Source organism: Anolis sagrei, chromosome 1 (assembly GCF_037176765.1).
Source record: "Anolis sagrei isolate rAnoSag1 chromosome 1, rAnoSag1.mat, whole genome shotgun sequence".
In the NCBI taxonomy this organism is placed as follows: Eukaryota; Metazoa; Chordata; class Lepidosauria; order Squamata; family Dactyloidae; genus Anolis; species Anolis sagrei.
Genome location: NC_090021.1, coordinates 148456375 through 148473100, shown reverse-complemented (window position 1 = coordinate 148473100; position 16726 = coordinate 148456375).

Sequence of the window (16726 nt, the reverse complement as noted above, 5' to 3'; positions counted from 1 at the left end):
ATGTAATACAACTGTTCGGTTGCCTGACACGATAAATAAATAAAATAAATAAAAATATAACTGAGACATGGTTTCTCAACAAGAGCAGATACTTTCCTGCAGGACCTTGGCTGCAGATGGCCCATAACTCCATTGTATGCCAAATTGAATCCCTTTCATGGATCCCTTTTAGTGCCTCAAACATGGGCAGACTTTGTGGAAACAGAAAATTCATTGCTGCTCTCTTTAAGCTGGCACAAACTAATTGCTCCTGGCTGGAAATGGCAATCAACCAAGAGAAGGAGTGCTGCCGAGAGGTTTGGGACTATGATGCTGAGCAGAAGGCAGAGGCAGGAACCACCAAGACCAACAGAAGCAATGTTGCAGCCAAGGAGCGAGGAAGTCAAGATTAGCGTGTTTAATGCTTCTCACATGTACACTCATTACAGAGAGTGAAAATCTCTGATACATGGATGTCGAGCAGTAAAAACTAATCAGAGACTATAAACTGTTGAATAAATTTGCAGAAGTAGCCTGGAAGTATTCAAAGGCATATATTCTTGGAGGGTATTTGCATACATACGATGGCAAGAGAGACTAGCCCATGAGTTGCATATAGACCCTTCCCCCCAAGCTATTTTTGAAACCCTCAACTTCCTAACTCATTGAATGATTCTTTTTCTTGAAAATGCATAAGTATCCTGATTATTTTATTTTTATTGAGGGGTGGTGGTGACAGAGGATTCCAGAACTTGATTGTAAAGGAAGGAAAAGTGACCGGGGAGACCGGTAAATGTGGGCAATCCATTAAAAGTAGAATCTGGAAAATTTCCATTTTGTTTGGCTAGACTACAACTTGTCTACATTATTAAAAGTAATGCTTGCAAAAGTATTATAAGCAGGGCTAGAGAAGACTCGTTTTCCATTCAGCATAGAACATTGGAAAATTACTTTTTTCTTGAATGACATGATCTGTCAACTGTGGTCATAGCTGATCTATCATGTTTGATGACATCCCCATGGGGTGTCCTAAATCTCAGGCTTTGACATCTGAAATCCCAGGCATGTAGCATGTAGCCGGAGGGGGGGGCTTGGGGGGGCTTCAGCCCCCCCCCCCGAAATTCCCATGGTGGTTCACGAAAAGGCCTTACTGGTGCATTATTTAAACTGTTATGTTTATTCATATCATTATCTGATCACCATACTCAATATATCCCATAAGCATGGGGGTATTGGGGTAACGATACAAAAGGTTTGCTAGGGTAGACCCTCTTTCACTCAGACTCAGCCCCCCCCCCCCGAATCGAAATCCTGGCTACGGGCCTGCCCTGCATAGTCTGACCTGGCAATCCTACCTATGCACTCCCTCAGATCTGAATCCAGCCCTGAATGGCCGGATTGTAGGTTTGCCACTTTTTAATGTAGAGGAATATGAATACTCTGGGGACATCAAGAACATTTCACCGATATAAATAACTTGATACTGGGCAGAGGCCACAAGGGGATGCTAGAGATAGAAGAATAGTTTATTTTATGGGCAAGGGTGGGAGTTGAAATAATTTCCCTGTTTTCCTGTTATTCCCCCCCCCCCCCCATGCCTCCATCATGGGAGGAACTCTGGTTTGTGACATGGGAAGTGGGGAGGGGGAATAACCAATGAAAACTCAGGAAATGGTTTTCCTCCTTCAACTCCCCAAGGTAAAATAGACTATCCTTCTCTCTCTAGTGCCCCCCTTGTGGTCACCACCCGGATAATGGAACAGTACTAATAACAGTAATGAAACCATAGCACAACCACTGATTTGTTAATTTTGATTTTGGAATACAAATTAATAATTTAAAGCTCTATATTTATTTCTGACTGTTTCAAACATGTTTCAGCCACAACATGACATTTCACAGTTTATCTCAGTGTACCAGTATGAATCAACAAAGGCCTCCTGAATTTTATCAAAAAGGAATATTGTTGATTGTTGGAAGAAAGCATGATAAATGCTAAGAGAAACTCTCTTTTTATGGCTACTAAAAGCTAATTTCCCTTTTCAGCCAGATTTATCCTAGCCTTGTAACCTTGATCGAGTAAAGTGTGGGACTGTTGGCCGCCTTGAGTCACCATGAGGAGAAAGGTGAGGTATAAATAAAGTTGATAATAATAATAATATTCTAGGGGCCATAGTATAGTATAGCTTACCCAGTAGCCACAAGATAAGCACATAATATTTATTGCACATGGAGACTGTGCAATAAGACTAACACAGTAAAGTTTAAAAATTATTGTTGCATTATTTTTAATGTTGTTCAGGTACTTCTGGTTGTATCAAAATTAACATAACTCAATATCTCAAATATATGGAAAAACTCTGAGCAATATGGAAGATGTTTCAACTTCCTTTACAACTAACATTAAGCCTAATTGGAATTGGCGGAGGAACTTTCACAGCATGGTGTGGCAACAAAAGGGGGAGAGTATGCTGAAGAAAGCGGAGGTCACAGCATCAGCCAAAAAACTGATGCCCAGGGTGTTATCCTCTTCCATTACCTCAAACATGGGACCCTATCTTTGCAACCAGATATGGTGAGTTCTTGAGGAAGGTTTAAATGATGATAAAGAACAAGTGGAAGTGGATGTTGGCTTGAAAGGTTATGTTGTCGCACAACAATGCAAGGCCCCACTCTGCACATCAGACAGAGGAATTCCTGCAGAAGGGAATTATTTGGGCATCCTCCATACTCCTCCAACCTAGTGATGTTTAACTTTTTCCCAACCTCAAAGCTCACCTAGCGGGCTGCAACTTTCTCATTGACAATGAGATCAAGGTGGCAGTGGACACCTGTTTGTAGTTATTGTTTTTTTAATGTTTAGTGTGGAGTAGTATTATTCTAGAAAAAGTATTTTTAATCTTTTGTTGTTGTTTTGTTTTTTGTGTTTTTTGTATGTTTATTGGTTTTGTTTTAATCTGTCTAAACAAAACAAAATTACGAGAAAAAAAACAAGTATGGTGGCAGAGTGGTATGTACAAGACATACAAAATTGTTCCCAAGTTTTAGAAGTGCTTGGAGAAACTTGGGGACTATGTTGATAAATGAAGGAAGGTTGTAAAGTATAAATAAATTTTGTTTGTAAATTTTCAACCATTGTTTGATTTATTCCAGCATAGGGAAACTCATATATTGCCTTCATCTTCAAAAGAGAGAGAAAAGAAGACTCAAGCAAATACTGATGATCACTTAGCCTGACATCAGTGCCAGGGAGGTTTTTCTAAAAGATCATTAAACAGACAGTCTGTGTTGTGAGCACTTAGAAAGGAATGCTGTGCTTACTAAGAGCCAACATGGCTTTCTCAAAAAACAAGTCCTTCCAGATTTATTTCATCTTCCATTTTGACAGAGTTGGAAATTTGGTGAATTAGAGGAAAGCTGGGAGTGTATCATGATCTTATTATGGCTTTTGACAAGGCCCACTGTGATAGTCTGGTGGACACAATTGTAAAATATTGATGTGTTTGTAAGTGATGGACTGCTTGAAACCAAAGAACATTTGCCAATGATCCCTCTGCCTTGTGGAGAAAACTGATTAAAGAGTGTTGGTGAAGTTATGAATTACTTCAATGATGAAAAAGAGGTTATACTTCTCATATTTGCCAAGAACATGAAATGAGACGATGTAGCCAGGACAGAATCCTTTTGACCCAGGATTCAAAATTACAGATTGGAAAGCTAAGCCAATACAAACAAAATAAATTTCAGGAAGGATAAAAGTACTGTACCGCATTTAGGCAGGTGCCATCAAGTTCACAAATATCAAATAGGCAATACCTGGATTGACAGTGATCTAGGGGTCTTAATAATAGAATCAGCAGAGTGATTCAGTGGCAACCTTCAAACTGCAACAACAAACCAAAGTGGAACAATGACTTCAAACTACAGGAAAGGAGATTCCACCTGAACATTAGGAGAAACTTCCTAAAGGTGTGAGCTGTTCAGCAGTGGAACTCTCTGCCCCGGAGTGTGGTAGAGACACCTTTGGAAGCTTTTAAACACAGGCTGGATGGCCATCTATCAGGGGTGCTTTGAATGTGATTTTCCTGCTTCTTTGCAGAAGATTGGACTGGGTGGCCCATGAGGTCTCTCCCAATTTGTCTCCTGTTGAAGGTGTTTTCAACACCGAAACAAGGAACTACACCCGGAATACCTTGGTGTAACCTGATCACCATGTAGAACTCTTCTCTGACACAACCTTGGATGCCACAAATAGTCCTTCGAAACAACTACAAGCGACTCTTCAAATCATCAGACAGATTGGACTATTATGTTGATCTACCTGTCATATGACATCGTATTTGAAGTTTCAACAACAATAATACAGGGTTAGTCAAAATGCATAGGCCAATAAGCCATTCAATTGAATGGCTTATTGGCCTATGCATTTTGACTAACCCTGTATAATACTTTGGGTATCTTAGTAATTGAAATCTGTGTTCTATATATTGCAACCTTCAAACTGCAATAACAAACCAAAGTGCAATTCTAGGCTGCAGTAATAAGAGGAGGACATTCTACATCTAGTTCTGGGCATCACAGTTCAAGTCAAATTAATAACAAATTAGAATGTGTGTGCCTGTAAACAAAGCCATGTAAGGAATTCAGCTTGGAGATGATAAAATAATTTCTATGAGGGCCCCTTTTTAAATACCTGATAGGATGTCATGTAGAAGATGAAGCAAGATTTCTGCTGTACCAGAGATTAGAACATGAACCCATAGAGTGAAATTACAAGAACAGAGATTTATTTATTTTATTTATTTCGTGTACTTCTACCCCGCCCTTCTCAACCCCCGAGGGGGGACTCAGGGCGGCTTACAAAAGGGACAATTCGATGCCTGCACAATAATACAAATAAACCTATATAGACAGCAATTAAAACAGTTATAACAGTTAAAAACCATCAAAATATATCACAGTCAATAAAGCCAATCTCATTCTCAACGTTCGCCATAGCTTCATTCCACATTGTCCATTCCTATCAGTCGTCGTTGTCCTTTTTTATCTGCCAGATTGCCCAAACGCCTGGTCCCAAATCCAATCTAAATATCCCATCTAAACATCTAAATATTAGGAAGATTTCAGTCATCCTTCTCTGGACACATTCCAGCTTGTCAACATCTCCCTTCAATTGCGGTGTCCAGGATTGGACCACACCTGGAATACTGTGTCCAATTCTGGGCACCGCAATTGAAGGGAGATGTTGACAAGCTGGAATGTGTCCAGAGGAGGGCAACTCAAATGATCATTTGAGTCTGGAGAACAAGCCCCACGAGGAGCGACTTAAAAAACTGGGTATGTATAGCCTGAAGAAGAGAAGGCTGAGAGGAGACATGATGGGGGCCATGTATAAATATGTGAGGGGAAGTCACAGGGAGGAGGGAGCAAGCTTGTTTTCTGCTGTCCTGAAGACTAAGGGCCAGGCCCGTAGCCAGGATTTCGTTTCGGGGGGGGGGGGGGGTGTGTGTGAATTTTTTTCAGGGGGGGGTTGGGGGGGCTGAGCTTCGGGGGGGGGGCTGAGTCTGAGTGGAAGAGGGTCTACCCTAGCAAACCTTTTGTATCATTACCCCAATACCCCCATGCATATGGGATATATTGAGTATGGTGATCAGATCATGATATGAATAAACATAACAGTTTAAGTAATGCACCAGTAAGGCCTTTTCTCGAACCACCATGAGAATTTCGGGGGGGGGGGGCTGAAGCCCCCTGAGCCCCCCCCCCCCCCCCGGCTACATGCCTGCTAAGGGCCCTTCCACACAGTCATATAACTCAGAATATCATGGCAGAAAAACTCACAAAACCTGCTTTGAACTGGGTTATCTGAGTCCACACTGCCATATATCCCAGTTCAAAGCAGAAAATGTGGGATTTTATTCAGCTGTGTGGAAGGGGCCTAGGATGTGGAACAATGACCTCAAACTACCGGAAAGGAGATTCCACCTGAACATTAGGAGAAGCTTTCTAAAGGTGAGAGCTGTTCAGCAGTGGAACTCTCTGTCCTGGAGTGTGGTAGAGACTCCATTGGAAGCTTTTAAACAGAGGCTGGATGGCCGTCTGTCAGGGGTGCTTTGAATTTCAGTGATTTTCCTGCTTCTTGGCAGGGGGTTGGACAAGGTGTCTCTATGATTCTATCAGAACTTCCTGATGATTACAGCTGTTATATGTAAGAATAGACTACCCCAGAAGGTAGTAGATGCTCCGTAAGAGATTTTAAACTAAGGTTTGATCACTATCTCTCTATAGTTCAATGTTTTGTCAATGAATACTTGCATAGTTGGTAGGCCTGGGCAATCCATGGTTCTAAATGGTTCTAAAGTATTTACAAAACTAAAGTTCTGGTGGCGAAAATTTCAGAACTCTAACAAAACTTTCAAAATTTCATTATTATTTCATTATTGGTGATTTTTATGACAAAACCAATTAGGAATTGCCATTTATAATGAAAATTTGAGAGTTTTGTTAGAGTTTTGAAATTTTCACCACCAGAACTTTAGTTTTGTAAGTACTATAGAATCATTTAGAACCATGCATTGCCTAGGTCTAATAGCTGGGGATTACTAGGGCCCCTTCTACACTGCCATATAAAATACAGATTATCCGCTTTGAACTGGATTATATGGCAGTGTAGATTCATATAATCCAGTTCAAAGGAGATAATGTGGAGTATCTGCTCTGATAATCTGAATTATATGGCAGTGTAGAAGGGGCCTAAGGTGTCCCTCGGGTTCCTTCTATAACCCCCCCCCCCCCAAATCATCAACAGTTCTGCAAATGAAAAACATCAGTAATATGGATTTCTGCATTTAAAGACACTCAGCTGTTAAAATTAGATTGTCTGACTAATCTGAAGTCTGAAGCCAAATCATCAATTCACAACCTGTAATTCGAAAGGATGTCAGCAATCTATTAATGTGCACTAAAAAGGAGTCTTCCCAACCCCCATGTCTGCCTTTTCTTCCAATCACTCCTTGCCACTCGTCTTATTTTGAAACTATATTTTTGCCCAGGCATTCAAGAATGCTGAATGCCTGAAGCAAACTAGTAGAATAAGCATGTTTCTCTACTGTTCCCTGGCAGGCCTTCCAGACCAAGCCCTGCTTTAAATTAAAGCACATGTGGCTTCAGTTTAGCATTATCATGAAAATGAAATTACCACTTTAGAAAAGTCAAGTTATTTTGGAAGTGAAAACTGCAGGTCAGAGCCCACCAAAATTCCCCCCAAACATGTTCAAGAGATCTCGTGTTGAATGTTCAGGGCTCCTGTTGCTGCTGATCATAAAATCTACGCCCCTTGTTCAGCCCTGTGATTTATGAGGAGCTCCCCCATACTGTGTCCTACATTGGTTGCATCTTTTAATGTTAAGACCCTTCTACATTGCCATATAAATTCCAGATTATCTGCTTTGAACTGGATTATATGGCAATGTAGACTCATATAATCTAGTTTAATGCAGATAATGTGGATCATCTGCTTTGATCATCTGGATTGTATAGCAGTGTAGAAGGGGCCTAAGATATCCCTTGGGATGCCTTCTATAAATACATTGATAATCTTGATAATATGGCATGTAGATTCAGTCTTGGAAACAAATAGGAAAATAGAATATTATTTTAATATGTTCACCATTCGAGCTCTATATGCAACTGAATTCACTGAAAGAAATGAATTGGAAAGATACAATTGAAATGAAGTAAGGCTATTTCTTAAATAAATTTTTCTGGTTTGGTGGACAGTAACTAATGCAAGTTCTCGGCCAACGTTTACATCCCAAATTACCATTAAATAGAATTCTGGTTAAAGGCTCCTATGCCCTGGAAAAATTAGAAAAATTAGAAAATGTTGACCATTTCTGCTACTTTGGCAACCACCTCTCCACAAAAGTCAACATTGACACTGAAATTCAACACCGCCTGAGCTCTGCGAGTGCAGCTTTTTTCCGAATGAAGCAGAGAGTGTTTGAGGACCAGGACATCCGTAGGGATACCAAGGTGCTTGTTTATAAAACTATTGTCCTCTCGACCTTGCTCTATGCCTGTGAAACGTGGACAGTTTACAGACATCACATGCAACTCCTGGAATGATTCCATCAGCACTGCCTCCGGAAAATCCTGCAGATCTCTTGGGAAGGTCAGCATGCTGGAAGTAGCAAAAACCACCAGCATTGAAGCGATGGTCCTCCTCCATCAACTCCGCTGGACCGGCCACATTGTCCGGATGCCCAACCACCGTCTCCCAAAGCAGTTGCTCTACTCTGAACTCAAGAATGGAAAACGGAATGTTGGCGGGCAGGAAAAGAAATTTAAAGATGGGCTCAAAACCAACCTTAAAAACTCTGGCATAGACATTGAGAACTGGGAAGCCCTGGCCCTTGAGCGCTCCAGCTGGAGATCAGCTGTGACCAGCAGTGCTGTAGAATTTGAAGAGGCACGAATAGAGGGCAAAAGAGAGAAACGTGCCAAGAGGAAGGTGCGTCAAGCCAACCCCGACTGGGACCGCCTTCCACCTGGAAACCAATGCCCTCACTGTGGGAGAAGATGCAGATCAAGAATTGGGCTCCACAGTCACCTACAGACCCACTGACAGAACACCAACTTTGGAGGACCATCATCCTTGGACTACGAGGGATCGCCTAAGTAAGTATGTCCTAGAAGCCATACAAGGCCAGGATATAGAGGTAGAACAGACTCCAAGGCCCACCCAATACTACCCACTGCCCAATAGGAATCGAAGCACTCCAGATAGATTGCCATCCAGCCTACGTTTAAATACTTCTAAAGAAGGAGACTCCACCACAATCTGAGTCAATAAGGCAATCTATTTTCCAACTCTTTTAACCTATAGCAGTGGTTCCCAACCAGTGGTCAGCAAGAACTAAAATATGGTCCGCGAAACATTTAAAATTTTTCAACTTTTATTCATTTTAATGAATGTTGCTACATGGGTGGCCTCGGCGAGTAGGACGTTGGGTGAGTGCGGGAGGTTAGGGGCATAGCAAGCAATCAATGTCATGTGTCATGTCCTCACACCACCCAGGGTCAGTCAGTCATAACTCTTTGTTATGTTGGAGAGGTTGCAGAAATCCAGGAAGAGCTAACGGAATTTCAAAATGATAGAAACTGCAAGGACACATTTGAATCTGATTCTCTTGAGGAGTTTTGGTGTTAAAAAAGCAATTTTATACTAAAATTTGAGAAACCGCCTTGCGCTATCTTATGCTCTTCTCCACAACTTATTTATGCAAACAAGGGTTTTTTTAAGCTTTGCTGGTAATTAAAAACAAGTCCAGGAATTGATTGATAGAGATTCCTTTGGGACTAAGTTTTCAGTCAAACTGTTGATGGAAGAGAGTCATAAGCTAGCCAGCGAGGAGGCTGAGGAGAAATATATTTTGAAGGAGAAGAAAGTGGTTTAATAGAACAGAAATAAGTTAAACTATTTTGAAAGTTATATAATAACATTTTTATGTATTCAAAGGAGTGAAAGACAGGTGCAATAATATCCAAGTGGAACTGAAGTAAAGTACTTTGTAACAGATAAGCTTATGTGCAAAAGAATTCATAAATAAACATTTATTTGTTTCAACGTATATATTAAAGTCTCGTGTCAAGTTACAGGACTAAAGTTACATGACTGGAAATCAGTTGGAGATTACATTGATGTAACCTCTGAGGATAAGTTGGAAGCTATATGTTGACTCCAAGTTTGGGTTACACATTTAAGAAATATACACAGACATCTAAAAAGTGCATCCTGTAACAAACGCATATAAAGAAAGGTGACACAGAGATGGAGATAGTGTGTTTCAGGCATGAACTACAAGTCACTGAGTTTGTGAGGTTCAATTCCTCACTCTCCTCATATCACCTCATCGCCTCACATGCACATACATATATGTTTAATGTAGGCAGAGGTGGGATATCCAAGGTCTTGGTATACCTTGGGAATGCCCGCCTTGTTGCATTGCATGCATCTCACTGTTGACTCACCTTCAGTTTGTAGTGTACTCAGACTCCAAGATTCATTTCACATGTACTGTTAGCAAACCAGGTGTTACCTATCCTATATATGTGCAGTTCTCCAGATAATGAAAGGAGCAGCCAATGGATTCAGTAGATCAAACACTGTACTCAAGACATTAAAGGTCTTGCTGCAATATACACAACACCCACAGCATTTCCTACCAAGGTTGTAACTTTTATAAAAAAAGAGATAAGGTTAGTTGGGCATGACTTGCTTTTAAGAAACCTGTGTTGACTTTTTATTATTGTTGCATTTTTTCTAAATGCCTAGAGATTATCTGTTTAAATTATATACTCTAAAATCTTTCCTGGCATTGATGTCAGGCTGACTGGGTGGAATTTGTTTGCAACTTCTCCCCCTTCCAGATCTCTTTTACTTTAAGATGGGGACTTGCCCTCCTCATCTTCAGGGACTTCTCCAGTTCTTCAAGAATTCTCAAAAATAATTGCCATTTGTCCTGTGTTTACTTCAGACAGTTCTTTAAATATCCTTGGATGTAACTCACCTGGCTCTGGAGACTTGTATTTATTTAGAGCACACAGGTATCCCTCTGTTACTGCTTTACCTGTCCGGGCTGCATCATTTGCTCAATTTCCCCAGGTTTAACAGTATTTTCCTGGCCTGTGCCCTTCAACTGAGAGGAGAGACAAAATGACACTCTTTACATCAAGATCCTTCAGACTCCTATATAATTTCCTATACAACCCTTGGTGGACAAGTTACTTGAGTCTAGAATGCTTCTAGGTACATGGCATGAGGGGTAGAGCTTACATATACACTCATATCCCCTTTCCTAGTTTAGCCCTACATACAGGTCACCATTTGGCTGTGGGCTGAAACTATTTTAGTTTTTTAACTTTTGACATTGTAAGGTGCACTAGGGTTCTTCTTGACAGTTGTTTCAGTTCTACTAAGGAGATAGATTTTTTTTTGTGTCAGGAGCAATAATAATAATAATAAATTTTATTTATACCCTGCCACCATCTCCCCCAATGGGGACTCGGAGCGGCTTACATGGGGCCAAGCCCGAACAACAAATTACAATACAAAAAATACAAAATTACAATAAAATAAACAACATAATAATAAAGGAAAAAATCAAGGCATATAAACAATACACATAAAACATAAAACCAAAACATAATAACAGAGAGCGGGCCTCATGTACATAAAATGATTTAAAAACTCCGGGTGCGATAAAAGGGTAAAACTAATTGTAGGGAGAATTCATAGAGAGACGGGATGATAAACAAACAAACCTACATACAAGGGGCGGGGAGAGAGAAACTCCTGGGACAAAACACTGAGGGAGCAATAGCATAGGGTTGTGTGACTATTCTCTGAAGGCGTAACAGATCTTGAGACACTTTTTAAAGGTTTCTAAAGTAGGAGCTTTCCTAATCTCTCCGGGCAATGAGTTCCAGAGTCGGGGGCCACAGAGGAGAAGGCTCTCTCCCTTGTATCCACCAGGCGAGTCTGAGAAACTGGCAAGAGCGAAAGGAGGGCCTCTCCTGAAGATCGAAGAGTTCAGGCTGGTTCATGGAGAGAGATACGATCACGAAGGTAGGTGGGTCCCAAACCGTTTAGGGCTTTATAGGTAAGAACCTGAACCTTGAATTGGGACTGGAAGATGAACAGAAGCCAACAGAGCTCTTTAAACAGGGGGAAATTTAAGAAACTGCAAGTCTCTTCTGGTGTGAGAGAATTGGTCATCTGTAAGGATGTGGCCCAGAAGACGCCTGGATGTTTTATTATTCTGTACCATGAAAAGCTGGAGCTGACAGATGGGAGCTCCCCCCACTCCCTGGAAACAAACTGCCAACCATTTGGTCAGAAGTCCTGTCAGCACAATGGTTTAACCCATTGTGCATCACTGTTGAACTGGGAATAATAAGGTTCAGAAACAGTCAGCTTTAGCTGTAGTGAATACAGTGATGTAGATTACAATATTTACTAGAGTTGCTTTTGTGCATATTAGAAAGTATTTCTGGTGTCAAATATCATTTGTACATCATTGTGTAAATCAGTGGTTCCCAATCTGTGGTCCGTGGACTACCAGTGGTCCACAATAGCTAAAATATGGTCCTCTGCCTCATTGTTACAATGAAAGCAGATGGTCTCGCGAAGCTCTCCTATAATGATAAGGCTTATTAAATATGGTTTTCTGCACATGGTGACGACTTGATGGCATATGCTCTGTATCTGAAACTAGAGCTGATGTGGTCTATCCAATGCAATTTTCTGAATTGGCATCCCAAATAACTGAACTGGATCTAAAGTTGACCAAAAATGTATTGTCGAAAAATGTATACACCTCCCAGCAACAGATTTTCCCAGGCTCAGGCAGGCCTTCAAATGCTAATGAAGGTGATCAGCTAAACATTCACACCTAACTGCAGCAGGGAAGAGCTCCTTGCCCCACCCCAGCCATTCCACAGATATATAAACCCATTTTTCCTACTTCCAACAGACCTCACAACCTCTGAGGATGCTTGCCATAGATGCAGGCGAAACGTCAGGAGAAATGCCTATAGAACATGGCTCTATAGCCCGAAAAAACCCACAAGAACCTATTGACCAAAAATGGATGCGTAACCCTTTTGGTACTAATGTTGGAGAGTGGCCCCTTGTCAAAGTGGACCCCGGTGAAGTGGTAACCTTTTTGGTCCTAATGCTGGAGAGTGGTCCCTGGTCAAAGTGATCTCTGGTCAAAAAAAGTTAATATAAATGTATTCTTTCAAATCATTGTTCCAAGTCAACTTCAAACTCTTTTTCCACATATTCTCCCTTTTTTCCTGTATTTGTAAAAGCCATACAAGCTTTTACTTGTTTTTCCTCCATTTCATATTTAAACAACAGTTCATACATTATCGTATTATTGAGACCAACACCTCCCCGATGGTGGGTTAGACAAGAATCACGGTATAACAACGGGTACTCTAGTATGAACTGTGACGCAAGAGCCCCACCAATATATTACAAAATTATTGTACAATGGAAGTTCACCTTATTATTATGGTTATAATATACTGTCTTGGATTTATGTTTTCTTTGAAATGTATAATGAGAAAGAGGCTGTCCAAAAAGTCACGGGAATGTTTGGCAAATGTCCTGTAAGTGTTTAAATGAAGCATTTGGTGGCTCTCCATGTCAGGAAGGCTGGTTAAGCTGTTTAACACACTTTATTGTCTCTGATTTATAGTCTGATGAGGATAGTTGAGCAAGGCTGGGAGCCTCTCTGGACTTAGCGAGCTGATACATATTTTATGCCAGTTTGAAATAAATCAATGTCTGCTATGTTGGTGGAGGGTGAAGGCAAGGAAAGAGGCATTGCCAAGAAAATTGTGGAGAATTGGCTCCAGAACTTTGAATTTTGCATATGCCCACAGCAAGAAAACTTCATTAAAGCAGATGTTGTGTGTGTGTGTGTGTGTTTAAAAGTTTTATTCGTTATTTTTGTGACTGAGTATGGAATACTGCGATTTTCATTTATTTCCTAAAATAAGGCAGGATGTTTTAGGTAATGTTTCCTCAAAGGAGCATCAGGATTCTGTTTAAATAAATTGGCCCCATTTGGGCTATGGATTTTTACGCTCGCAGAAGGTGGAATAGATGGTTCTTGGGATTCTTTCAATTCTACTATTCCATTATTTGGGTGGAGGCCAAAGGGGGGGGGGCACTAGACAGAGCACCCCCTTTTCAGGGGGGAAGGTTGAAGGCCAAAGGGGGGTGCTAGACAGAGTAAAACTATTTCCCTTTGTTTTCCTGTTAATCCCCCCCACCCATGTTGCTGTCGTGGAAAACAGCTCTTATGTATGACATGAGAAAGGAAATAACTAGCGAAAACAGAGGAAATGGGTTTCTTCCTTCAACTCCCCCCCCCCCATAAAAGGACTATCCTTCTCTTTCTAGCACCCCCTTTTGGTATCTGCTCAGATAATAGTACCAAGTCTACAACTCTCTGTTTCTCAGCACTAAATAATGCACCCTGTTCATTCAATGTCATAATGTATGTAGTATTTACATATTGAAGGTAGATGACACCTGTCAAGAAAAGTTTCTATTATTATTATTATTATTATTATTATTATTATTATTGCCATATTTATATCCTCCCCTTCTCTACCCTGAAGGGGACTCAGAGTGGCACACATAATAATAATAATAATAATAATAATAATAATAATAATAATAATAATTTATTTATATTTCGCCCTTCTCACCCCGAAGGGTGGATCACAGTACACATACACTGCAAACATTCAATGCCGCTTTATATAGACAATACACAGACAGACAGAACAGAAGGAGGTGCCATGGAAGGCTGGGCTTGAGTCCAAGGGGTGCTGCTGCTCCATCCTCTATGACAAAGAGCTGCCAGGACTTCCTGCTTCCTTTTGGTCGCCCAGCATTTTCTGATCTTTCTTTATAGCGTCATAAAACACCCCCCCCCCCCACCCCAATATGGCTTTCTCTGGAGTGAATATGAAGCACAAATGCTGCGGACTGACCATGGCTAGTCTAAGAGTCAAGTCACTACAACACAACCTCCTGTGATAGTGGTATCATACTGTAGTCTTTCTAGGAGAACTGTCCTTTTTGTATTGTTGAAAGCTTTCATGGCTGGAATCACTGGGTTGTTGTAGGTTTTTCAGGCTATATGGTCATGTTCTAGAAGCATTCTCTCCTGACGTTTCACCTGCATCTATGGCAAACATCCTCAGAGGTTGTGAGGTCACAACCTCTGAGGATGCTTGCCACAACATAGAGTTTGTGACCTCACAACCTCTGAGGAAGCTTGCCATAGATGCAGGCAAAACGTCAGGAGAGTATGTTTCTATTTTTTTAATTAATCATTTTATTTGGGTTTTTTCAAAATACTGTAAAAGAGGGGAACAATCAGGTATATAGAAAAGTAAGATAAGGCATGAAGAAAAGAGAAAAAGAAAAAGAAAAAAGAGAAAAAGGGATAGGTAGAGGGAGAAAGGTGGGAGTAAGAGGCAATTCGTCTTGCTGATAGATAATCGGTGGGGGGTAGTTTCTAGTGATATTATTGTTGCAGTCTTAATACTCTTCATCATCTCTTCTTTTATGCGCTCGCATCTTATAAGTTATCCAATTTCCTTTCTCATTGGCTTGTTTCGCTTTGCTCAAGCTAATTAAACTTCTGCTCCTTCAAGTATTCTCTTAGGGATGACCAATCCGTCTTGTGACTCTCCGACTGATCTTGAAGTAGAAATGTTAAGGAGTCCAGATCCATGTAGTCTCTTAATTTATTGAACCATTTCTCAATTGATGGGATTTCCTTTAAATGCCACTTCCGAGCTAGGAGAGATCTTGCTGCAGTCGTTAAATAAAAGTATATTTTATCTTTATTTTTATCAAACTTGGTATTTGTTAGGTTCAATAAATAATATTCTGGTTTAAGATTAAATTTTATTTCTAGAATTTTCTGGGTGTGTCCGTGTATTTTTTTTCCAAAATATTTGGATTTCCTTACAGGACCACGAAGCATGGAAATAAGATCCTGTGTCTTCTCCAGCATTTATTATTTTGATTTTTATAAAATCTTGCTAGTCTTTAGGAGGAGCCTGAAAACATTTTTCAGTGTGCCTTCCCAGAATAAGGAAACTCCCAGCAATATGTCCTCAAACGCACTTTAATAATGATTTTAGATTGTCTGCACATTTCTTCCCTCTTCAAAACCTTTATCCCAATTACATGTTACCTGTTCATGCCCAGCACTATTTTTTTTAATTTTTAATTATTACATTTGACCCAGCCATTGGTTTTTAAATGCGTCGGGTTATTGTTATTGTTTTTGCTTATTTTGCTATGAGTTTTGTATTGTTTTGTATTATTGCTGTTATTGTTATTGTCGGTCTCATGTAAGCAGCACCGAGTCCCTCAGGAGATGGTAGCGGGGTACAAATAAAGTCTTATTATTATAATATTATTATTATTAGTTTTTCCGGTGTTATCTAAGTGCCATCTAAAAATATTTTGTACCAGTTTTCATTCACATTTAACGATCTTGAATATTTTAGTTTTACCTTCCAGACACCCTCCCAATCCTCTACCTGACTGGCACAACCTGGGGATCACAACCAGATACAGTGAAGACATCTGCCCTTGCGCTGTGCTACTCCGCTGCTGAGTATGCATGCCCAGTGTGGAACACATCCACCACAGTGGATGTGGCTCTTAATGAGACATGCCGCATTATCACGGGGTGTCTGCTCCCTACACCACTGGAGAAATTACACTGTTTAGCCGGTATCGCACCACCTGACATCCGCCGGGAAGTGGCAGCCAATAGTGAAAGGACCAAGGCAGAGACATCTCCAGCTCATCCCCTGTTTGGGTATCAGCCAGCACGTCAACGACTTAAATACAGACATAGTTTTCTAAGATCTACAGAGACACTTGCTGGAACAGCTCAGCAAGCGAGAGTCCAAAAGTGGCAGGCTCAAACCCAGAACCTCAACCAATGGCTGATACCAAATGAGAGACTCCCCCCTGGGCACACAGAAGACTGGGCGACTTGGAAGGCACTGAACAGACTGTGCTCTGGCACCAAGAGATGCAGAGCCAACTTCAAGAAATGGGGCCACGAAGTGAAGTCCACGACATGCGAGTGTGGAGAAGAGCAAACCACTGACCACCTGCTGCAATGCAACC